Genomic DNA, 25,467 nt, shown 5'->3' with positions numbered 1-25,467 from the left:
TTAATATTCTTAAGATGGTCTTTTTTCCAGTCTTCAGAGAGAAGCTGGAAGTGGGGAGGCAGAAAAAGTTCCTCCTTTCCTTCCACTTGGCAGTTTTAATCTGAAATCTTAGGCGCAGTACTGCTCCCAGAGCTTAGAAGCTGCTCACACTAATGAAATTCCCTGTCGCAAAATGTGCCTAGAACAATGGGAGTTTTGAACGCTTGGTAGGGACAGCTCTGGGACTTGACAGCAATAAGCAGGGAGTAAAGGTTCCCCACGCCTGAACATACTAAATAAGGGTAAATGTAGGTTGCCAAAAGATGTTTGGGAGCCCTTGGTGATGTCTAGGAGCAAAAAGAGGAGAAAGAACTTGACTCATGGAATGAGCCAATAATTGCACCTGGCCATTGCCTTGCCACATTCATTAGGGAGGCGCCGATGGGCAGTGCACAGCCGCATTTTTTAGTTGAATCCTCGCTGATGTCGGCATTCATAAATAATTAATATGACATTTTAAATTGATTTGTTTCCAAATAGAGTTACGCTCAGTGACTGCTCAGCCTCTATAATGAACTCTCTGCACTGTTCGGAGGATGCATTGAAAGCTGGAAGTGTCTCACCTCTCTTCCTCCTCTCCTAACACACACACACACACACACACACACACACACCATCCCCACCTGCATTTCAAGGTGCACAGAAAGGAAGGCATGGAAGAGCAGGCCTGTCCGGCTCTTCAGAAGCAAACAAAAGCCCAATCATTGTCCTCCTTAATCTCTGGGGGAAGTGATAGCATCCTGCAGGGCCTGGGGAGGATTTGACCAAGATGCCCTGTGAGGGTCTTGATTTAAGTGAATTTAGAGCGAGTGAGCGAGGGAGTGCGAGAACCAATGGGGTGGGCAAAGGGGGCTGGTTGTGTGATTTCCAAATGTCACCGATCATGTTAACTATGAGAGCACCAGGAGCTATTTTAGTGGGAAGGAAGAGGCAGTGAGCAAAAGGCATTTTTGGCTGCGGTGGAAGTCCATCTCTTTCTCAGCCCTCTTGGAGGGAAGAAAATCTAAAACATTCCAGGATCCACTTTGGATGTCATTATGCGCTGCATATTAACAATGCAGCTGTGCTCTTTCCTCCAACCTCCCCTGAAGGCTTTCCTTGTGCTTTCTTGCTTACAAGGGAGTTGCAGTGCTGGTGACCTCTTGCACTTTGCGGAGCAAAACACTCATGCCGGAGAGGAAGAGCTGAATGTTCAGCAGTGGCCAGGGAACTGGAAGCAAAAGCAAATCCTCGAAAAGGAGGAGGAGAGTGTTTAGCAATACAGGCAAAGGCCAGGTTCTTCCAAACTAATCCAAGTTTAGTTGCGCAATAAATACACAGCTGTGACTTGGTTGTCATGGCAGAAGTGGTGGGGTCAGAACATCAGGCAGTGCTTTTTAAAATTGGGACATTGTATTTTCCCAGTCTTCAGTACTGCTGAAACCAAGGAGACTTAAGGCAGACATATTTCGCTAGAACTGTGGCTTGGAGGTCCCAGCCAGTCTGGGAGTTGCAATCCAATATATATTGAGGGCACCAGGTTGATGACTGCTGCTTTGGAGCAGTGGTTCCCATAGTCGGTGGTCCCAAACCCCGGAGGGGGTGGGATTACCTAGGAGGGTGCTAAGAGGCAAGGCAGGCAGTGGGCACTGAAGGTGTAAATGACCATCAGACTTTGAAAAACTGGTATCACTGGATCAAGTTCATCCATTCTGTTGACTTAATTAAATTAAATAGTTTTTTAACTGGATTTCGAACAAATTAATTGTTTGTTGCATTTAATTATTACTGTTCTAAATTTCATTATGTTGTTACCTTCCTTAGTGGATTGTGCAGACTGCTATTCTGAATAACGCTTTTTATAGGGTAGGGGCACTATATAAGTTTGGAACCAAAGTGTCAGGAGCCTGAAGGAAAGATGGGGAGCCACTGCTCTAGAGCATAACCAATGTATAGTCTGAGCACACCGGCTGCAGCCCCCTTGCTGAACCAAAAAGGGTCTGCCCAGTGCCTGGAAAGAGAACAGCCCAGGAATATATGCTGCCTGGAGTTCCATGATGGTGGAAAAGTGCAATAGACAAGAGGGAAATGGTGTACCTGGTGCCCTCTAGATATTTCAGACTACAATTCCTATCAGCCCCATGGCTGTCCAAAAACATATGGAGGGAAATAGGTTGGCAGAGCCTGCCCTAGTGCCCAGGGAGATTTCCATCAGGTTCTGCTGACAGTCCAGCACCACCAGGCTCCTCCCTGCGTCAGTGATCATCTAACCACAACCCTCTGAAGCAAAGAACTTGAATCCAAAATGAAGGGCTGGACCTGGAGGATGGAGCAAGCTTATTTTCTGCTGCTGTGGAGGGGAGAACTTGAACCAGTGGATACAAATGATGAGAAAGGAGATTCCAACTAAACTTCCTGATGGTAATAAAGTTCAACAGTGTTCAACAGTGGAACAGACTACCTCAGAAGGTGGTGCACCGACTGTCATTGGTGATTTTAAAACAGAGCTTGGGTGGCCACTTGTCAGGGATTCTTTAGCAGTGATTTCTGCATTGCAGGGGGTTGGAATAGATGACCTTTGGGATTCCTTCCTATGAAAATCTTCCTAAATTGTCAGAAATCTCGAGTTGAAAGATCAAGCCTTAAGATTGGGGAGACACAGAAGTTTTAAGTAAGCTGGAGCTGGTATGATAGAGGACTCACTCCTGTATTTATTCTTTCTCTGCCATCTCTAGCTAAACAGGTGCTGTAGGTTTCCCAACGTCTGACATAGGCTGTGCTGCAGCCGTCAACATCTGTTGATTCCTTACTCCTTGTTTTTCTTCCTTTCTTTTATCCTTCCTTCCTTCCTTCCTTTGCCATATTTGGTGCCATTTCGACTGATTTGCTTTGCAGTCAGTTGCCGTAATGCTTTGTAGCTTCCGTCAGTATGTAAATTAAACCAAGCATAGATAGCTTTGTGCTGCTTAATGTTCAGCTGATAAAAATTAATGTGGTGTGAAATGAGCATTTTATCTGACTGCAGATACAGTGACGGAGTTAATTAGACCAGCAGAGCAAAATGTTATTAAAACATTGGAGGGGCCCTGGTCTCTGAGGGCTGGCCAAGCCTCAGGATCCGGGTGGGGAGGGAGTTGTCGGTGGACAGCAGAGCATCGTGCTAAATCAGCTGAAGCAGTCTCACAGCAAAGCATCCCGACTACGAAGCGGTGCTGGTTAAGCAATTGGACATGACAGAAGAAGCCAGAGAGTGCTGATGATCCTACGCCTTGGGTGCATGGGGGAAGGTTTGAGGCGAGCGAAAGGCTCCTGGCGCACCAAGGAAGTGCATCCATCAGCATTAACACATGGTTGGTGGTGCCGTCTTGCCAGTAAGCATTGCCAGTTCTAAAGTTCAGCGTTTGAGCCTAGTTGGGCAATCAAGAGGCCTGAAAGCAGCAGAACATTTAATTTTGAGGAGCTTCTTTTAAAAAGCAAAGTTTCTTCCACGCCTCTAGCACACCCTCCAAGGTGTTCATAGAGGCAGCCAGGTGTTTATAATCTGAGCCCGACATTCCAAGCTAGCGAATGATATCTTCAAAACCAGGAAAAGGCAACCATAAATGTTGGTCTCTGGGCGAGCATGGAGGCATGGGGAATGATTAGGGCAGGGGTAGGCAACCTAAGGCCCAGGGGCCGGATCCGGCCCAATCGCCTTCTAAATCTGGCCCGTGGATGGTCCAGGAATCAGCATGTTTTTACATGAGTAGAATGTGTCCTTTTATTTAAAATGCATCTCTGGGTTATTTGTGGGGCATAGGAATTTGTTCATTTTTTTTTCAAAATATAGTCTGGCCCACCACATGGTCTGAGGGACAGTGGACTGGTCCAGGCTGAAAAAGGTTGCTGACCCCTGGGTTAGAGATTGGGGAAACAGAATTTGTTTGGTTTGATGTTTATTGCAAGCTTACCTAATTCACAGTCCTCATAATGATTTGGAAGCTGAAGGACGGCTGAACTTCCAAGTTCACCCTTCTCTGAATTTTGCAGTACAGTTCTCCAGCCAAGCAACATGTACACTGGTGAGAATATCTGAGGTGATCATGTATAAAAATGCATAGATTAGTGAAAGTGACATTTTTTTAAAAAAGCATTAGATTGGGGAAAATTGCATGCAAAAATGTGTGCATTCAGAAAAATGTGCCCTAAAATGCTGGTGGATTTTCGTGAGCATTTTTAAATAGTAGTAGCACCACCAGCAGCAGCAGTAATTCAAATTGATGTGCAAATGTGTAGATCAGAACTTAATACTGGGGAAAAATGAGAAAATTAAATCACACAGTCTACCAGGATGGGGTTCTTCACCACCCCACTACATCTAGACACTTCCTTTGTATTTAAAGCTATGAGCTTTTAGGGATAGTTGCCTTTGACATGTATCAGGTTGAGAATAAAATTGAAACCCTGAACTAAGAAACACTAAAAATGGCTTCATCATTCTCTGACTCCATACCATAATTCGCAGCATAATCATTGCAGGTTTTATGCCAAATTTGTGATGCGAAAAAAGGGGGTGCAACCAATATTTGAAGTCCCCATCCGTGCCATGTTCCACGCCAGAGCTCCGACTGCCACCACTGCTGTCCCAGAGGGCTGCCTGGCTGTTCGGATTATTGCCCCTCTGCCCTTGCCGTCTTCATCATGGCTTCTGGTCCCTGAGTCCACACCCGCCTCTCTCGCTTGCCTCCACCACCTGTGGCAGCTTATTTGGAGACGGTGATGGGGTCCTTGTTTCCCACACCCACCCAGCCTCTGGGAGATGGTTCTGCTGGGGATGGAGGCAGAGGAAGGGGTCGCAGACGGGCAGTGGAGGTGGTTGCTCACCCACTGCCTCTCCTCCTTGGGTGGCATATCACGGGGCACAAGCGCAGGCTTCTTATCACCCTTGTCTTGCTCTTTGGGCAAGGTGGAACCAGGGGCATAGGAAGGTCAGGTGGTACCCAGTGCGGAATATTTCTTGTCACCCACCCACATTGATAATTTCTTTTTGCCTGCAAAAATAGTTACATTATTTCATATTTTCTTACAAAGGAATGTGGATTATGGGCCTCTGATAACAAGGAGGCGACTGTGGACAGATACTTAAATCTACAGGATGGGTTGTGTTTTGGCTCCACTGAATTGAAATTTCAGCCTTCACAACATATGAAAACGGCCAAGTAAACAGTTATTTTTGTGGAGGAGGGTCAATATATTAACTGATATGCATGAAATTTCAGATATAGCTATATAATCCCTAGTGTAGTAAGATAAGACCTTTGGAGCAGGCATTTTTTTTTTTTTAAAAAAAAGTTTTTAATGAACCACCCTAGTAGGGCAGTAATTGCTCCTTTTTGACACACACCCCTCCATGATGGAACCCGGGGCGGACCGCCCCCCGCCCGCCCCCTTCCTACACCCCTGGGTGGAACAGCTCCACAGTAGTTCCTGGCCATTTGCTGTGAGTCAGCCAAGCCCAGGGAAGCAGCCAAAGCGGCCTGGGAGCTCATGGCCGACACAGTGGGGTACAAGGGGTGCAGGGGCAGCGGTGGCTAGAGGAGGAAAGCAAGGGCCCTGAGGCCTAGCAGAGCCTCAGAAGTTACCCTGCGACGATTGTGCAGTGAAAGCTTTGAAACCAATTTTTGGGCCAGAAAAATGGGGTGTGGCAATTCTGCGGTGGTGACGATTATACCGTGAATTACAGTGTCCTTCCTCCCACCCACAGCTCCTTCACACCTGAGGGGCATCAGGCAGCTCCCACACACCAAACTTGCTTAGTGTCCCACTTACCCAGTTTCCAATAACATTTTTATTGTTATTGTATGACCTTTCAAGTCATATTTTTAATAATAAAGTGGAGTAGGAATGTGAGAAATAAATAATAATGTTCAATGTAACCCTATACACACTAACTTAAAAAATAAGTCCACGTGAACTTCAGCAGCCTTTACTTCTGAGTAGGCATGCATAGTATTGCACTTTAACACTTCCAGGTCAAACAGACGATGGGGTTAAGCCACAGCAACTTGAAAATACCATCATCATAATCCTCAACAAATGGTATCCAACATTTTCATGAAAATATTATTCAGATTTAAGGATGGACTAGTAAGGAACTGCTGAAGCTGTGTAGTTTTACCTTGTGGAAAATATCTCTTGTAGCTCCAAATTTACTAAATTATATTGCATGTCAGCTCTTAGAATCCGTGGCCCCCACAGCATTTCTGTTACTGTTAAATATCAGTTGTCAGTACTGATCTTGAGGGTCACCACCATACTGTTGGGAGTGAAACCCTAATGTTGTTATCAGAGTTGATGACTATTTGCACCTGGTGTCAACAGGAAGCATTTGCCTTCAAAATTCACAGAGGACAAATTGGGATGGGTGAATTATTTCCAGCTGATGGGTGCTGGTTCTGTCCTGGTGTTGCTCTTTCACTAGAGAGCTAAGCTACTTTATAGGCAGAGCAGCCTTGAGAGGCCAGTCTGTACTCTGAGTTGCTCTCTGGAACAGGCCTACCCCACCATGGTTGGATATGGCAAGAGCTGCCTCTAAGCCTTGAGTGTGTTTATGGTTCAGGTAGGTAGCTGTGTTGATCTGAAGCAGTCAAAATAAAAAGAAATAAAAAATTGTCCAGTAGCACCTTGTAGACCAACTAAGTTTGTTCCAGTATAAGCTATACCAGAACAAACTTAGTTGGTCTATAAGGTGCTACTGGACCATTTTTTATTGTGTTTATGGTGTTATTGTTTCATCATGACCCAGGAAGAGCAGCTGATGCTATGTAAAAGTTTGCAGGCTTTATTGCCCATAAAGATCCTTCATAGGGTAAGCCACTAAGGAGCTGCATCGAATACAGCCAGCAATTTTGAAAAGGATGGTTCTTCATAAAGCTTTGATTCATGAACTCATGGTGGGAAGATCTAATTTTGTTTAAAGGCCAGGAGACCAGCAATACGTTCATCTTGGTGTTTTGCCGGACTAGCATATCCTGCTATTGTTTTCCATTCCTATAAGGCTTTAGGCTCGAGCCCCAGACCACCCCCACCTGCCACTAGGCATATCCAAGAGTCTGCTTTCCAGCAGAGTCAAATGGTTAGACTTTCCTGGGTTGTACCATTTTAGATGGTGGGGGGCTGCATCTATTAATATCCCCTTCCTCATGGGGGGGGAGCCCTTATGCCTAGAAAAATGTCATCCCCAGTGTTTTCTTCAGCCGTTTTCTAAATGCATGATGTTTCTTAGATAGAATAAGATTCATACATGCATTTTAAGTGGAGCCAGGGCAGAGAGAGAGACTGCCTGAGGAATGCAATTTTTGCAAATTCCAGGATGAACTGACCTCGTCTGCGCCTCGTAGGCTAATGTGCAGATCAGGTCATCTACTGGCTCTCGCACTTCCCAAATGTTCAGCTCAAAAATCATATCAAAGTTCCTGTTAGGACTCCTGCTTTGAGAGGAAACATACATTAAGAAACACATCTTTGGAGAGAGAAATACATTTAAGAATACATATAAATGCAAAATTACATTTTTAAAAAATGCAGATTAATACCTGCAGTACCCTGCTGCATGAAAGCTATAACTGCTCTTCTAACAAAGGAATGATGGCAACCTGTGGTCGGTGAGTAAATTGCCATTGGTCTGATATTGTTCCACTTTTCCCATCAGCCCTTAAGAGGGTGAGGACTTTTGTGTAAGCAGGCATTTGTGTATGTGAAGCTAAGTAAATAAGTTCATAAAGGGAGGTACTAGGCTTTAAAAGATGCACTTCTATGTCCATATTATGGCTTTGGTTGTGGTTTGTTGGTTAACATCACAACGCTACATATTGTCACTTGCATCAATAGTGGCTTCTGGATAAGAGAACATTATAATGAGGATGAGACTGTCTTTTAAATTCTGGTATTTGCAGATGGAACAGGTTTGTGAAAATGGGTTCCAATTCTATCACCACCACCTACCCATAGTAACTTGGGGTAGACCCATCCATAATCAGAAACACAGGGTTTCCAATGGAAATTGCAGCTCTGTGTTGAGATTCCTCTCTCCCTCCCAAACCCCTGACATCATTAAGCAAAGAATTTCCCCACCACTGTTCACCAATGATTCACCAGTTTTACAGCATCCGGGATGAAAAAAGTCAAAGCAGCCACGGGAGACGCAACACGAGGTTGCCCTTTCTCATGGTGATGTCATGATGGGTTTCTGCTTCTCCCTGTCCACCCACTGCCACAGATACCCAAAGATTCCTAGGGCAGGGGACAGAAAAGTGGAACATCTGTGATACGAGATCAGAGGTTCTACTAGGTGTTACTGAGGTGGGGACCAGATCCAAAGGAGCCAGATGTCTAATGGCCTTTGGCCCAGAGGCTTCCAGGAGAATGGCGATCACAAAGGTTCCCATCAAGGCAGGGGCAATGCATGTGTGTTGGTGGGGTTGCCTTTGGGGTTCCAAGCAGGCATGTTCAGCCCAGAAAACAAGAACATGCTGACTCGGCATGCTGCTCACCAAGCCAACTTGAGAAGTATCTTCCTCTCTTCCAGCCGCTTTCCCCTGCATAAAATCCCAGGGGAAGCAGAGCAGAGGGAGGGCTTTGCCTTCCTGCGGCACTTGCAGAGGGCTAGCAGTTTGTGTCTGAAAAAGTGAAGCATACTTAGCGTGATTTAATTTCTATCTCTGCTAATTTATCTTGTTGTCAGTCCCACTCCTTTTCTGAAATAAGGCAATCACCGGCCGTCCTGACCTAGGCTGAAAAGGACATTTGGCTCCTTTCTCGCTGCTCGTCCCTCCGCTGCCGCCACCCGCCTCGAGTATAAGCCATGGGGGATTTTTCAGCATAAAAATTGTGCTGAAAAAGCTGGTTTATACTCAAGTATATACGGTAGTTGGTAGTTAGAGCGTCAGAACAGGACCTGGGAGTCAAGGGTTCAACTCTCTACTCATCCATGAAGCTCACCCAGGGCCAGTGACTACTTCTCAGCCTAACCTCTGAAAAGCAGATTGTCCTCACAGGGTTGTTTTGAGGAGAAAATGGGGAGGGGGCACATGCGCCCTCCCCCTTTGAGCTCCTTGGAGGAAAGGCAGGATTTAAATATAACTGTAAAATAAAAATATGTCCGTGGTATTGCCTGACAACCACCCTAAGAAAATGAAAAAATCAAACACTGTGAGAGCTTTTGCTTCCACTGTGAATTTGAAAAGAAACAACACACTCTTTGTTTTAAAAAAACAATAGCCCTCTCTCACACACATAAATGTAGGAGCATAATCCCAAATTAACAAGAGCAGGTGAGTCAGGCTCAAAAATCATTGGAAAGCCAGTTTGGCACACATCCATGCCATTGATCTCTGGATTATCCTCTTTCTCACTAAATGTGTTTCTTGATAATTGTTTCTTACTGAAGGAACAACTCCTGCGATATCAGTCAATACAGCTTTGCGGCTTGCGGGGCACACACCTTGTTTGAGGTGCTCTTGGCCGGAGGCAAAACCTGAGTGGTTACGTCAATGGAATCCACACAGCAGCACCGTTGCATCGATGGCTGGATTAAGCCCCGGTCAATTTATATATTTATATATTATTTTTGCCTGGCAAGAGACGGCACACTTTGGGGAGTGTGGGTTTGCTTTTGTTAGGAGGTGTTAAACCGTTTGCAGTGCTGAGATACTTTTAAGCCTTGTGAGTGAAGCATACACATGTCCAGCAGCGCAGCTCAATAAACTGAGGAGGTGGGGGTCTGCTTGGGCCTTTTTTGAACCCCTGTTGTGTCCACAAGATTATCAGGTAGGCTCCTTCTCCTTCTCTGAGGTGTTTGGAAGGAGCAATCATCCGTCATCTGTATCCAGAATTGAACAGGGGAAGCAGGCATTGCGGACAGGATTATCACACAATCAAAGGGTTCTACACACACACACACACACACACACACACACACCATCACAGTTCCAGCATAAGTTGAAACTGGGTGATAAGTGTCAAAGCTAGTTAAGATGGCAAATTGCAAATGAAAGGTTATTGATGGGTGTGTGTGTGTAATAAACTGTCTCTTTACCAAAACCCATTCCCATTCCCTTTGTGTTCACGTCCTCTACTTCAGTACTTGGTTTATTGAGAAGCAATGTGGTGTAGTGGCTAGAATGCTGGACTAGGATCTGGAAGATGAGGTTTGTAATCCCCACCCAGTTGGGCCAGTTGCCGTCTCTCAGCATAGCCTACCTCCTATGGCAGTTGTGAGGATAAAATGGAGAGAGAGAGAGAAGCATATGCCACCTTGAGCTCATTGTTATACTTCTATTACCCTTCCAAGAAGGGAGGGTGGTTTTCATATTTCTCTAACAACAACTCTGCATGGTAGACCTAGGCTGAGAGATGGTGACTGGCTGTGCTGGCTCCAGCTTGGGCGGTGTGTGTGTGTTGGTAGGGGTGGGGGTGGGGTGGGACATAGAGAAGGTGTCTTTAGGGGGCCGCCATCTCCAAGATGCAGTAGCCTCTTGCCTTTTCTCTTTCTGGGCCTCATCTGCACAACTCTCCCAAGGGAGAGGCTAGAGCATGAGTAGGCAAACTAAGGCCCGGGGGCCGGATCCAGCCAAATTGCCTTCTAAATCCAGCCCGTGGACAGTCTGGGAATCAGTGTGTTTTTACATGAGTAGAATGTGTCTTTTTATTTAAAATGCATCTCTGGGTTATTTGTGGGGCATAGGAATTTGTTCTCCCCCCCCCCCCAAATATAGTCTGGCCCCCCACAAGGTATGAGAGAAAGTAGACCGGCCCCCAGTTGAAAAAGTTTGCTGACCCCTGGGCTTAGAGATGATCAGAAACTCCTGTTCTGCACTGGCTGGCTGCATTTTTCACATCTGTTTTCCGGCCATTCCTTGAGCATCTTTTGCAACTGCAGAGGTGCCCATTTGTGCCTTTCGTCTCCTCCTTTCATCCCTCCCTGCCTTTTGCTGCTTTGGGGGTGGGGTGGGGAGCTGTCTCTCCTTCCATCTCTCCATGTATTCCCTGCCAACCCCCCACCCTGAGTCTGCTGACTCCCGCATTCCTCTTATACCAAATTATGCCCTAATTTCCACCGCCTAAAGATCTCACAGCTGAAGCATTCTTTCTAACCGTATTTTGTATTCCCGCTGCATGCTCTAATCTGGTTTGAGTTTTTATTTTCGGCAGAGCTGCTGATGCCGTGGCAGCTTCTCTTTTTGTGTTTTGATTGGGTCACAAAGAGCACTCCCTCCACAAACACACACCACTTCTTCCCCTAATTCTTTTTCTTTTTTACTGCAGGCCTTGGAGCCTTTGCTCTCCAACTGAAGCTTTATTTTTAGGCAGACCTTTTCTCCATCTCCCACCGTCCTTTTTTGTAATAAACCTTTCAGCAATAAACTAATAAACCCCAATGGTGAATAATTGGACAATTATTTATTTTATTTTTTTAAATGAAAGATCAAGTGAAAACATGTAGTAGGCCAGCCTTACACAACCTCTAGGCCAGTTGCGACACATACATATCCTTAAGTCAGTTGCAGGAAACCGCTCTTGGGAGGCCGGGGGCCAGTGGTGGGCGGGGCAAGAGGCCAAAGGGGGAGGGGCAATGGGTGTGACTCGGATAGTATATAATTTATATTATTATATAAATGATAATAAAGTCTGCTGTGTGTGAGGGAATCCCCCTGTTGTTTGTTTGCTTAAGCCCTGAGCATTAATTATATTTGTTTGGCAGGTCACAAGTCTGTCCCAGGGTGGCAGTTGTAAATTAAAGCCCTAAATGAGAGAATCCCACAACAGGGGTGAATGATGGCCAGCAGCTCGTGGCTCATTCCAAAAGTTGCATAATGAGCCCTTATGAATGTGAATTCTCCTTTTGAATGTTCAGTTGTGGTGGTTGAACATTCAGAAGGCCCACCCCAAAGGGTCCAGTCAGTGCTGTCTGTTCCTTGCTACCTTTCTGATCCAAATCACCACCCCACAGCTTTTCTTCTTTCTTTCATTGGATACAACTCACCCCTCAACCACCTCAAAAACATGGTAATCCTGACAACGACCATACATCCCACCCACAAGTATAATTTTTGAAAGCCATTTCTTTTCTCAGATGGGGAGTGGAGGAAAAAAGTGGGAGAAAAATCAGCATTTCACTAATGTGTGCGCGTGCAGTTGGTTGTAATCAATGCCAGTTCCTACTCAGAGTAGACCCACTGAAGCTACTGAGAAATTGGAATGCTGATTTCAGCAGGGGTCTGCCAAACTCTTACTGTTCTGCTTCTATGTATTCCACGGTCTTTGCAGCACAAGACAGACAGCCTCAGATCTGTATGTGTCTCTCATTATTTACTTTTCCATGTCATTTAAGCTAACAACTTGTTCCAAAATTAGTTAGCTTTGGTCTGACCAAATGAGCACAGTGTATTACTTTTTTAAAAGGGGAAACTGGAGATTGAAACTTTGACTGCTTAGTGCCATTGAAACATCTTACTGTTGTTTTCAAAAGGCCTCCTGCTGTCATTGTGAAATGCCCAGATAGGGAGACTGCTGTGAGATATGTAGGTGATGCTGGCTGACAGATATGTGTGTGTCTTTTGGAAGCATTTGAATGCATCAAAGTCTCCTCTGAGGATGCTCATATGCTAATCTCTGCCTATGTGATATTGAAACTTGAGGATTCTAGCACAGAGCTAGAATCCACCTCTTTGTGGGCTGAACTCCATTCAGTGAGGTTGCACCACTGCTGAGATTGCACACTTTGAAAGTTAAATATATATATTCTCCTTCTGCCTCTTTCCCATCTTACAAATATCTCTGCATCTATATTTACTATTGTTTTGGTGGGAAGGGGAGAGCAAAAGATTCCTCTGTGTCAAATTCCAGGGTGATAAAAAATGGAGGATGGGAAAAATACCACCTGATTCTTAACAGCGGGGTGGAGAAGGGCTTGCTCCCACACAGAAGAGGAAAAAATTCATGACTAGACAAATTGTATAAGCTTTTCCACTTCACATTGCATGCGACTGTTTTTGAGTTCAATGTGTGTGTCGCAGTGAGTTCAATCATCTTTTAAAGAGAGAAGAATGCCTGCGTTGATCTGGTGGTGTGCAGTAGATGGAAGTGCAATAAAATTGTGCACTGCAAAGAGAAAGAGGGTAAGGAAAAGTTTCTCTCCCGCTCTCCTGCCACTAGAACTTGTAGACATCCAGTAAAGCTTAGTGTTGGGAGATGCAGAACAGAGAAAAGAAACAGATGTTGGGAGATGCAGAACAGAGTTAAACTATGGCACTCACTCCCGCAGGAGGCAATGATGGTTACCGACTTGGTCAGTCCTTCAATGTTGTTATTGTTGTTGTTTAGTCGTTTTGTCGTGTCCGACTCTTCGTTACCCCATGGACCAGAGCACGCCAGGCATTCCTGTCCTCCACCGCCTCCTGCAGTTTGGTCAGGCTCATGTTTGTCCTTCAATAGAGGATTGGAAAAATTCGTGGAGGAGAAAGTTATCAGTGGCTCCCAGCCACAATGGCTATTCTGTGCCTCCACAGTTGGATACCAGTCTCTGGAAATCACAGGAGGGGAGAGGGTGGTCTGATGCAGCAGGCTTTTCTTACATTCTCACAATGCTTCTGCAGGAGCACAGCTTTCTTTTCCTCTCCCATGCTCTCACTCTTCCCTACTCTGACTCTCACGGAGGATTCTTCCACCTGCCACCTTCATGTGGGTGCAGCCCTTGGCCCTCCCCAGAAGGGGAGACACCAGAGGAGTAATTCTCGCCCCATCCTGAAGCACACCTTCTAGGGGGGTCGAGTCCAGGTTGCCTTCTTCCATGCAGCACCCCCAAGTAACAGTCTCTTAAAAACCCAACTGCTCTCTTTTGTTTCCTTAATAAGCCAGCTGTGGGCACCTCTGTCAAGGTTGCCCAAATCCTCCTGCTGCATGTCTCTATCACAGCCCACTTACAATGCTTTTAATAAAATAATACCTATAATATGTATAATACAGTCAGTATATCAAACATATTTATTAATTCGTTCAATTTAAACAGACTACAGAATTCAGCTTTTTGTGGTTAATGCCCAAAGCAAATAAAAAATGTGTTGTACAGCTAAACTGGCCTGCTGGGCTAAGCAGTTGCTGACCACAGCAGTACAATTCTGCCTGCAGGATGAGTAAACTGATAAGCAAACCCTTACTTTTTTTTCCTTTTTAAAAAGACTCATTATTTCAAAATAGGTCTACACACAAATCTGAATATGGTACCTAGAGCTCATAGCAAGACTCCAAAAGAGGGAAACAAAAGGCCCAGAGGTGGTAATAATCAGCTTTCCTGATAATGCTCCTTGCTATAAAGATTCCATCACTGCATTAGATGGAGGGTACTTTACCTGGAAATCAGGTAATCATTATAATGCTGCTTTCTTTCTCTGACTCAAATTAAATTTGTTATTTTAGCCAATTTAGCCGCATGCTACATTTTCAGCACTCAGTCTCCAGCTGTTGAAAGTTTGGGCAATTTTCCTCAGGTCCCTAATTCTATCCGAGCTGCCGTCAACAGATTTCCTATTAATTCCATCTCTGACTTCCCCACCTAGGCCTTCAACCAGCAGAACAAAATTACAAGAGGATCGAAAGATAATTGGTATCTTGACTTGTCACAAATGATATTTAAACGAGCTTTCCAATATTCTAATAGTCCTTTATCCTCTGTCACCAACAGTGGATAAAATCTGTGAAGGCAGCAAAACTCCATCTCCAACAGTTCTCTGAAGGTGTATGTGGTAGATCTTCTCTCCCACCCCCTGCCCACCCCCCATACAGCCCAGACCTGATTTTGATCTCTATTGGCCAATGAAGTACAGCCTTTAATTAGGTGTCTGTTCTTATGAGAAGAAATTTAAATGCCTTTGACCTTTTCAGTCTGAGAAGCAATCCTATCAAACAAAACTTGAACATTTCTTAAAACTGGGAAGCCATTTCCTTTTTTTTTTTTTTTGTCCAAGCATCTTCCATGGAGTCCTTTCTTTGTGTCAGAGTAGATCCAGACACATCTGTGTATTGTTCCGCATCTGCCTCCCCAATGGCTGGCTTGCACAGAGGATCAAACACAGAGAGATGGGTAGAGATGGTTTAGTCACCTCCAGACAAAACGCATTTAGGCGGCAATCCTCTAGTTCCTAGAAGGACATTCCAGAGGGTTCCTCAGATGCTCCTCAAGGGCAAAGAGACAGGTCTAGCCTTGGAGGGTGAGATTCAGCCTCCTCTGGCAGACTGTGGAAAGGTTTGGAGGTCTTTTAAAAAATGAAACTAGTGGATTGGGGTGGCCCACCAAGGGCTCATCTAAAGTACAGGCACGTCCAAACTGAGCATCATTCCCTACAACCAGCAAGGTTTGCAAATGGTGTCCCATTTCACAGATACAGTTGAGCATTATCTGGTGAGCAAAATATCAGCATCATTAAAAAGTCATTTGTATCCCCCCCCCCCTTTTACAAAAAGTACACACCATGGCTTACACACAATCCATATAATTCAACTCCTTTAAAAAAATCACTACCTCCAAAGAACAAATAAGTTTTTGAGGAAATGGCTGGTGCTGTGATGATTTTATTGTAGTTTTCTATGGTTTTAATCATATTATTTTAATTTTATTGGTGTTTAATTACATTTTAATGATCGCTTTTTCTATATTATTAGCTCTTTCTGTTTTATCTGTGAACACCGCTGTGAGTCCCAGACTGGGGGAAAGGCGGGATATAAGTAAATATAATATTCACTAAAACAAACTAAAAGGATAATCAACGGTACTTTGAACAAACAGCAGTTTAAAATGGCAGCAGAATGTGTAACAGAAACGAATGATGCCATGAAAGAGTAGGCAGCAAGGCAGGGAGCCAGGCATCCAGCTTTTGGGAGGCTGATCAACACCTCTGGGTACAATCCAGAAGAGCCTCTCCTGGGTCTTATTCACCCACTTCGTCACGGATAGCAGAAGGGTTCACCAGGAGAGCCTCTGAACTGGAATGAAGAGCGCTGGCTCCAGCTTCGGGAGCCATGTGGGCCAGACACCATCTACAGGCCTCCCTCCCTCCCTGCTTCAGGAGGTCCAGGGGGCTCTTGTCCATGGCTTGGGGTGGTCCTCTGCAGCTGCCCCATCACACCAGTCCTGGGAAGGAAAGGCACAAACAGGCTCTCATAGGTTGCAGTTATTCCCCAAGTATTCTGGCCCCATCCCATTTGGGCCTCTGAAGGCCAAGGCTTTGAGGTGAGCATGGAAGCAGACTGGGAACCAGGGAAGCTGATGAAGGGATAGCGCAATGTGTAGGGTCAGCTCTCATCCGAACCCTTGCAGCTGCATTCTAGACTAATTTGAGCTTCCAGGCTTTCTTCAATGGCAGTTCCATATAAAGCCCATTACAGTTATCTGTTCAATGATGTTGCATGCAAGTGCAAATCAGTCTCTTCCTCTTGAGTTTTGTTCCCTGGGCATCTTTATGGTGACTCTTTAATTAGGATGCTCTACTTGTTTACAGGTTGCTCCCTCATAGCTACTCCCTTCATGCCTCCATTTCTGTTGAAATCTCTTTTTTCTTCCTGTTAATATGTGTGTGTGTGAGAGAGAGAGAGAGAGAGAGAGAGAGAGAGAGAGAGAGATCTACATATAAGAAAAGTTTCAAGGAAATTGCTAGAGGCAAGGAAGGAAAAGTGAACTTGGTAGTGGCACAAGCTCATCTTTCCCAGGGAGACAAAGCTAAATTAGTTTCGAGATGCTTCCCTTCACTGGTGGCATAATAAGAGACGCTCTTAGCAATTCAGCATTTGCAACAGGGAGAGCAAAAATCTGATGGGGTGGCAGGATGGGGGGCGGGATGGGGACAGAGATACTATGTAACAACTAAGCACTGCGTTGTTTCCTGTATAGAAGGGAAAACTGCCTCTATTCAGGTGTCCTGAAGTGAAGTGCTTGCTCTGGGCATGCAGGTTCCCCACACAATTCAGATCCCTGCCCACAGGGAGACAAAATGGCTGAAACATGCTCCTGGCTACTTCAGACCTCCCCCCCCCCCCCGCAATGGATTTAGGGCAGTATGGGCAGTTCCCCCGCCCAGGGTGCTGAGCCAGGGGGGTGCAAAACTGAGACAATCCATTTGGGGATGCCAAATTTGGCTTTGCACAGGGCGCCATATGACAAAAGATCACCAAAGTCCACCCCTTTTCCCTCTCCAATGCATAGAAGGTGCCAATGGGTGCTCAACAGGGAGGGTGGCCCTGCCTCTCACCTCCACCTCAACACGATGGGACATTTGCTTTCACGTCATTACAGCAGGGCTTATCAGGCTTATACTGCCTTAGGAAATGTAGGGAGCATTAGTATGACATAGTGAACATAATTACTATTATACTATTATTTATACCCCGCCCATCTGGTTGGGTTTCCCCAGCCACAAATGCTGGTATATGACTCACCTGAAAGATCTGTGGTTCAAATCACAGACCCATTGGATGTATTCTCCATCCCCGTCTAGTGGCAGTTCTATGCCTGAAAAATGGTTTTAGTGGTTTAATTGTTTGCTTTGGTTGATGGATATCTCCTTTAGTGTTCAACCCCAAAGGATCCCCAAGATGGCTTACATTAAAACAGCAGAGTTCAGTCTCACAGTCTGTCTGTCTGTCTCTCTCTCTCTCTCTCACACACACACACAAATACCAAATTAAAGCAGAAAACTAAAACTACTGATTAATATCCAGGAGAGAGAGTACAGAAATGCCAAGCTAACTATATCAGCAATTGGCTAGCTCCTCTTAGGCATTTTGTAAAAAGCATTTTCCCAAAGTCAGGACAAAGGCTTCTTTCAGCAGAGAGTTCCATAGAATCATAGAATTGTGGAGATGGAAGGGATCCCAAGGACCATCTAGTTCACCTCCCTGCTTTGCAGGAATCTCAACATGTGCTCTATAAAGACTGTGCTGCCACCCAAAGAACCCTCAGAGCAGAAGCTGCACTTCTCCTTAAGTCCTCCCAGATAGCCCTAGAAAACAGTCCTAAAATATATATTTCAGGTGTCAAAAACCATGGTAAAGAGGTGCATCTTCAGCAAACAGTGGTACCTCTAGTAATAATAATAATAATAATAATAATAATAATAATAATAATAATAATAATTTATTATTTATACCCTGCCCATCTGGCTGGGTTTCCCCAGCCACTCTGGGCGGCTTCCAACAAAATATTAAAATACAATAGTCTGTTAAACATCAAAAGCTTCCCTAAACAGGCCTGCCTTCAAATGTCTTCTAAAAGTCTGGTAGTTGTTGTTCTCTTTGACATCTGGTGGGAGGGCGTTCCACAGGGCAAGTGCCACTACCGAGAAGGCCCTCTGCCTGGTTCCCTGTAACTTGGCTTCTCGCAGTGAGGGAACCGCCAGAAGGCCCTCGGTGCTGGACCTGGCAGAACGATGGGGGCGGAGACACTTAATTAATTCCGGAGGTCCGTTCTTAACCTGAAACTGTTCTTAACTAGAGGAGTGCTTTTGCTAATGGGGCCTCTTGCTGCTGCTGCACCACCGGCACACGATTTCCGTTCTCATCCTGGGGCAAAGTTCTCAACTTGAGGTAACTCTTCCAGGTTAGTGGAGTTTGTAACCTGAAGCATTTGTAACCTGAGGCGTTTGTAACTCGAGGTACCACTGTACAATGAAAACTACATAACACCTCTGTGGGGAAGGAATTCCACAACTTAGAGGCTGCCACAGAGAATCCCCTCCTTTGGGCCATCATTGCTTGTACTTCTGAGGGTGTCATCTTAATACCTAAGATGATCTGTAGGAAAGTAGGCACACTTTCAGATCTTTTGGCCCAAATAGTTTAGGGCTTGAAACACCAATGTCAGCCCCTTGAATTGACCATGGAAATGAACTGGCACAGCTGTTTTAAAAAAGAAACTATATGAGATCCTTATGGCACCCCAGCCAGTAATCTGGCTGCTGAGTTTTGGACCAGTTGAAGTTTCCAAGTTGTCTTCAAGGGCAGCCTCATGCAGAGCTCACTGCCGTAATCCAGTCTGGACATGCCGGCAGTATGGACTACAGTGGCCAAGTCCAAATGGGGCCATGGTGGCAATCCAGCCAGAGTTGGAAATAGACACTCCTAGCCATCGAGGCCCCCTTAGTCTCCAGTGGTTCCAGAAGTACCCCCAAGCTATGGGCCTGCTTCTTCCAGTGGCGTGCAGGCTGTCTCCCCACCTCCTCAATTGGTAAAGGGACCCCTGACCATTAGGTCCAGTTGTGACTGACTCTGGGGTTGCAGCACTCATCTCGCTTTATTGGCCAAGGGAGCCGGCATACAGCTTCCAGGTCATGTGGCCAGCATGACTAAGTGAACCAGAGAAGCGCACGGAAACGCCGTTTACCTTCCCGCCAGAGCAGTACCTATTTATCCACTTGCACTTTGACGTGCTTTCGAGCTGCTAGGTTGGCAGGAGCAGGGACCGAGCAACGGGAGCTCACCCCGTTATGGGGATTCGAACCGCCGACCTTCTGATCGGCAAGTCCTAGGCTCTGTGGTTTAACCCACAGTGCCACCCATGTCCTCGATTGGAGAACTTGGGAAATGCAGTACATTTGTTTTTTCAGAATTCAATTTATTGGTCCACCCCATCGCTTTCTCCAAGCACCCATCTAGTACTTCAGTCACTTCTCCCGATTCAGATGGAAGAGAGGTAGAGCTGAGTGTCATCTGCATTTTGGTGACACCTCACTTCAAAGCTTGCTTCAATCCTGGCAATGGGACACCACACTGAGGCTCGATTGGGAGGCACAGGGCAGGCAAAACAGCTGTCTTCTAACACCTTGGTGCCAATTCCCACCCTCCAGCCTTTGCCACCTGAGACAGTTCTCTCACTCTACCTAATGGCAGGGCCGGTTATGGGGAGTCCAAAACAAGCCAAAGCTGAATGCAAAGACAAGCAAGAGAAGTTCTGAACAAAGGCAGGCAGAGGTCAAGATCCAAGGCTGCCACTAGAGGAAGGGAGTGGAAGCTTAGGTGTGCTAGAGGTAAATTGTAGCAAACCCTGACAGTGAGACTCAGGGCTGATAGGTAGGGACTGGCCTGTTTGGGGGGCGGGCATGTGCCAGGTTAGTATTGCAGCCTAGAGGGCACCCTTGAAGCAGAACTCACCCTGGCCAGGCAGATTCCTGGAAGCACCAGAAGGAAACCCAGTTGTGGTGTGTGCGCGCGCACACACACACACACCAGTGTCCTATATGGGGGGGGGGCATTTATGCTTTCAACTTGCAAAAAAGAAAATCCTGCTGCCCCCTTCCTCCTGCCTAGAAGCGCATAATAAATATGTTCCCTGACCTAGAAGAGCAGTGTTTAATGCTATTGGAAACAGAGGTTGCTCATTATATACTTGTGAGAAAAGCAGCTGCTATTGATTTGGATTTTTTTATTTTTTTGACCCAGTCTTTTAGCAAGTCTATTAATTGCTATGGAGCCCAAATCCACGCTTGACCTCAGAGCCGCTTTGAGTCAAGAGGGCCTTGCACTCACGTTAATGAGGACGAGGATGAAAAGGCAGCGGCATAATCTCCGCTTAAACTTTAGGGAACAAAATGCTGCGCTGTGGAAAACATAAAACACATGAGCAAACCTCCCAGGAAAGATGGAGGTGCTGGAGTCTATGTAGAAGAGGCAGCTTTTAAATTGGAGGCAAAACAAAACAACAAAACAAAAAAGACTTGTGAATATTGGCCATTTCCAGAGTGTGCCTTCATAAGACAGAATGAACAAGTGGGAAAAGGAAGAGGGAAGACAAGGGTTTCGACAAAGAATCATGGAATTGTAGAGTTGGAAGGGACCCCTGGGGTCATCTGGTCTAACCTCCTGCAATGCAGAAATCACAAATGAAGAATCCCTGACAGATGACTATCTAACTTCTACAGTGGTACCTCGCAAGACGAATGCCTCGTAAGACAAAAAACTCGCAAGATGAAAGAGTTTTTCGTTTTTTGAGTTGCTTCGCAAGAGGGATTTCCCTATGGGCTTGCTTCACAAGACGAAAACGTCTTGCAAGTTTGTTTCCTTTGTCTTGCAAGTTTGTTTCCTTTTTCTTAAAACCGTGCATTCAGGGGATGCACTTGCGACTTGACTTCGAGGAGCAACTCATAGCACGAGGTGTGGCAACCTTTTTTGAGGTTTTTGAAGACTTTGGTGATTTTTGAAACTTTTCCAAAATCCGTGCTTTGCAAGACGAAAAAATCGCAAGACGAAAAAACTCGCAGAACAAATTAATTTCATCTTGGGAGGTACCACTGTATTTAGAAACCGCCAATCAAGGAGAGTCCACCACCCTCTGACGTAGCCCTTTCCACTGCCCAATGCTCCTACCTTCAAAATTTTCTTCCTAATCTCCTTTCTTGTACAGTAGGCATGCAACTTAGAGTACATGCATTTAACTTGTAATGCCCTCATTCATCTTTATGGGCTTGGCACACACACACACACACACACACACACACACGGGATGGGGATCTGGGAAAAATGACTTTGGCAATCCCACCTGCCATTGAACCTGATGGGTTTTGACTATGCACGATTTTGGCTATAGGAATGATCCCTATGGAGGTTGCAGGCTTACTGTAATTTGAATCCATTTGTTTGGATCCTACCCTCTGCAACAACAGAAAACAAGCTTGCTTCATCTTCCATGTGGCAGCCCTTCAGATATTTTAAGATGGCTATCCTATCATCTCTTGGTCCTCTCCAGTCTAAACATACTCAACTCCCCCAATCGCTGCTCAGGCGGCTTGGTTTCCAGATAGGGTTGCGATATGTCCACTTCTCCCAGGCCACATTCTCTTTTTCATGGGTAGAGTTGTCATAGTGATCCATAGTTAAAAGTAGAAGTCGGCAAATGTGTCTTCTTTTTTCCTCTTCAAAATATGGCAACCCTCTTTGGTCACCCTCCTCTGCATCCTGTGGTTATTGTCTTCCTTCCAATTGCAAACAGGTGGTGAGTGACGAGTATCAACAGCACTGCAGCTAAAACCACTGAGACCCAAGAGAGAGGTATTGGCTTGCTTGGGAAAACCCCAAAACTTGCAGAAGTACAAAAGCATTGAAAACACACCCAAGGTGGCAACAGTATCTGAAAGCATCCCAAAGAGCTGTGGAATGTAGAGTGACTTGGGATGGGGACGGAATTCAACCCAGTTCGCATTTCAAGGTGACCCTACATATTTTCTGAAACAATACAAGAACCAAAATGCAACCATCCTTTGAAATCTGCACTTCTCCAAATTTCACAGTGCAGTCTTCCAGCCAAGTAACGTGTACAAAAATGTATTAACTAGTGTAAAGTATGCACAGAAATTTATTTATTTATTATCAAAGTTTTCAGTCACTTTATCTTGCCCAGGGTAACCTAAAGAAAGTTACAAATGCACATAATAAAAATAACACACCAGAATGTATTACAATGAGGGAAATTGCTTTGCAACAATTGCATACTTTTTAAATAAGTGGGTAAGCAAAACAGCATATATTAGGAGAAATTTGCAATAAAGTCCTCATTAATTAATTAATTTCATATAACATATCCACTGCTTGACTATTTAAAAAAAGCCTCAAAGCTGTTTACTTTCTGTTACTTCATATGTTACTTCATATGCACAAGAATGGCTTCAGATTCTACACCTCATGACTCATCCTGGTGCAAGAAGAAGGAGACAGAGTGTGTGTGATGAAGGGGTGGAGCTTAGGTGTTTAGTGGGAAACCATAAGGTGAATTTTCCTTATCAGTTAGTCTCAACCCTGCCCTCTACTGACTGGAGGAATGCAGTGTTGCTTGTACCCAACAGGATCTTGCCCCAAAGGCAGCCTATATATTTAATTTTTACCTTGTGAACTGCCCTGAGATCTTTGGATGAAGGGTGCTATAACAACAACAACAACAACAACAACAACAACAACAACAACAACAATAACAACAACAACAACAACGGTAAATGTGTGTAAAATTACATAGAAATCTTTAAAAATGATTGCCAAATAATTGCAGTTGTTGTTGTTATTTAGCATTACCTGGCATTTTCAGAAGGCAAAATTAAAAGTTCTTTGGTTTTCCCAAAGTGTTTTATGTGCTTCTTCCTCAAACATAGACTTACCAAGCTAAATGTTGTCCAATCACAAAATAATATCAGATTTGAATTCCACACATTTTAAAGACTCTCAAAGATTTGCAAAAAGTAAGTTTCATCTAAAATGACACATCCTACTGCTTGGGGCTCTGCTTCTTCCAGCCTTCCCCCTACTGAGCACCTCCCCCCCCCACACACACCAGTTGAACTCCTATATTAGTTGTGAGTTCAGCTGGGAGAAAAGCCCCCGTGGGGAGGTAAGAAGGAAGTGCAGGGAGGGTTCAGCCATTGAAGAACGAAATGGATTTTCTGCCTTCACCTCCTCATTTGGCCCTTCCAAGGTGGCCCCAGTGAACATCCCCATAACCCCTTAACAAATGCAGTAATTTGGTGATTGCATATTACATCAATGTCACGGCACTAATGCGCGCCGCATCATTTATCTGAAAGCTCTCGTTAAAGCCAACAAATTGCCGTGGTTGCACAGGTAATTGCCAGTGTGGGAACAGGTGAGGCATGCAGGAAATTATAGCATACCATTTCTGTGTACACAGACATTTCATCAAAAGGGATATGAAAGCGAGACGAGAAAGGCGAGCCTAAGGCGAGGGGGAGGCAGGAGGGCAAGCAGCAGTCTCAACATCAATGCCAAGCACCAGGTCTTGCGTTTTAGCACTCGGGGCCAGCCTGCCCATGGGCACATCGCTCGCCACCTCCTGCGTTTGTTGCCTGCCACCGTCTCCTCCCCTCCCATGGCTGCTGCCGCTTCTGCCTCTACCTCCACCAATGCCATCTCTACCCCCCTTTTTCTCCCTTCCCACATACAGTGCATTGGGGCTTCCTCAGGCTACCTCCAATTTCCTGAGGCAGCGGCAGAGAACAAGGCAGTAGGGGGCAGAGGAAGCAGGGGGACATTGTTTTCTCTTTTGCCTCAAGCGGCAAAATGTCCTAGGTCGTCCTTGTTATCCCAGAGACATCCTCCTGCCCCCAAATAGTGTTGGGTGACCTGGAAATGTCATAAGCAGAACTCAGGAGCAGGGTGGGTGTCTAGTGATGGGGCTTGAGTAGGAATGCCAGCTCCCTGAAGGCCTTCAGCCCAGCCCAGAAATCTCCAGGTTGGTGTGCCTTGCCCACTTAGAGCAGTGGTTCCCAAAGGGTGTGGCAGGAGAGGATAGCAAGTGTGGCAGGAAGATTCAAGGACAATCAAAGAAACATTTAACCATGTCAGTGTAGTGTGCCACTGGAATCTTTTTGGACATACAACTAGGAACAGTATCCACGCCTCCCTTCAAGAGCATTGGCTATTCTTCTCTAGCTCATATTGTTATGAACAGAGATTTGCAACTCTGACAAATATGAAAGATCAGAAAGAGAAAGAGAAAGGCTTCTTTCTGCTGATGAGGGGATGAGAGTTAGTTTGTGTCAAATTAGACCTAATATAAATGAGATTACCCGGCAAAAGCAAGCTCACACCTCCCATTGAGTTTGTATACATACTTAAGGTACATATGTAAGAGGCCCATTTATAATTATATTTTGGGAATGATTCATGTTCTTATGTAGCTGCCTTGTTTTATACTTTCTGGATGGATGTCCCATGATCATATTATAAAGTAGTTGCATTCTACTGTATATGAAACTCTTGCTTATTTCAAAATATTCTAACACCCATACCTGCAGCCTACTTCAAGATCCAGCAACCATGTCTTGTGAAAGAGGGCACGCATCCATAGCACAGAGATTGCACCCTATTGGCAATTGCCTGGCTTTTACTTCTTCAGTGTGGGATTGCTCCCATAATAAGCCAAAAAATAAAAACAAGTTTTTAGATTATGCACTGGGTTGTGCAGACATGGACAACCTTCATTAAAGGTTTTTAAGCAGAGATTGAAAGGCCATTTGTCAAGGCTTTTTAGTTGTGGTTCCTACATTGTAGGGGATTGAACTAGATGACCCTTCTAATTCTAGGATTCTGCTCTGGGAACACAGAGGGGATGACTGTGCTTGCCTTGCACTTATTCCTCACAATTTGGCCTTTAGAGGTAAATTATTTAGAGGTAAATTGTTTATATACACGATGCTGGCTAATAGACCTATACTCCTCTACTGATTCTACAAATCAGTCCAGTTGGTATTTCTGAAAGCCCTATTCAGCTAGTAGCCACCACTACATCTTATGGCAGGAAGTTCCATAGGCTAATTTGTGCATTTCTATCAGTGCTGAACCAACTGTCAGCCAAAGAGCTCCCCAATAAATCTTGCTGACATACTCAGTGGGCCGAGATGAATGATTCAAAAGTGAAAACAAGCC

The 25,467-nt window shown here is 45.1% G+C and overlaps 1 protein-coding gene across 3 annotated transcripts in view; it reads left to right on the top strand.

Annotated features, from left to right (window-relative positions):
* Nucleotides 1-25,467, top strand: part of RORA (RAR related orphan receptor A) — a 384,947-nt gene that overhangs the window by 189,348 nt on the left and 170,132 nt on the right. The gene's annotated exons all lie outside the window — the stretch shown is intronic.

This window comes from Podarcis cretensis (assembly GCF_951804945.1).
Source record: "Podarcis cretensis genome assembly, chromosome: 14".
NCBI lineage: Eukaryota > Metazoa > Chordata > Lepidosauria > Squamata > Lacertidae > Podarcis > Podarcis cretensis.
Note: the sequence above shows the minus strand (reverse complement) of the source record. Positions and strands in the feature narration are given on the sequence as shown.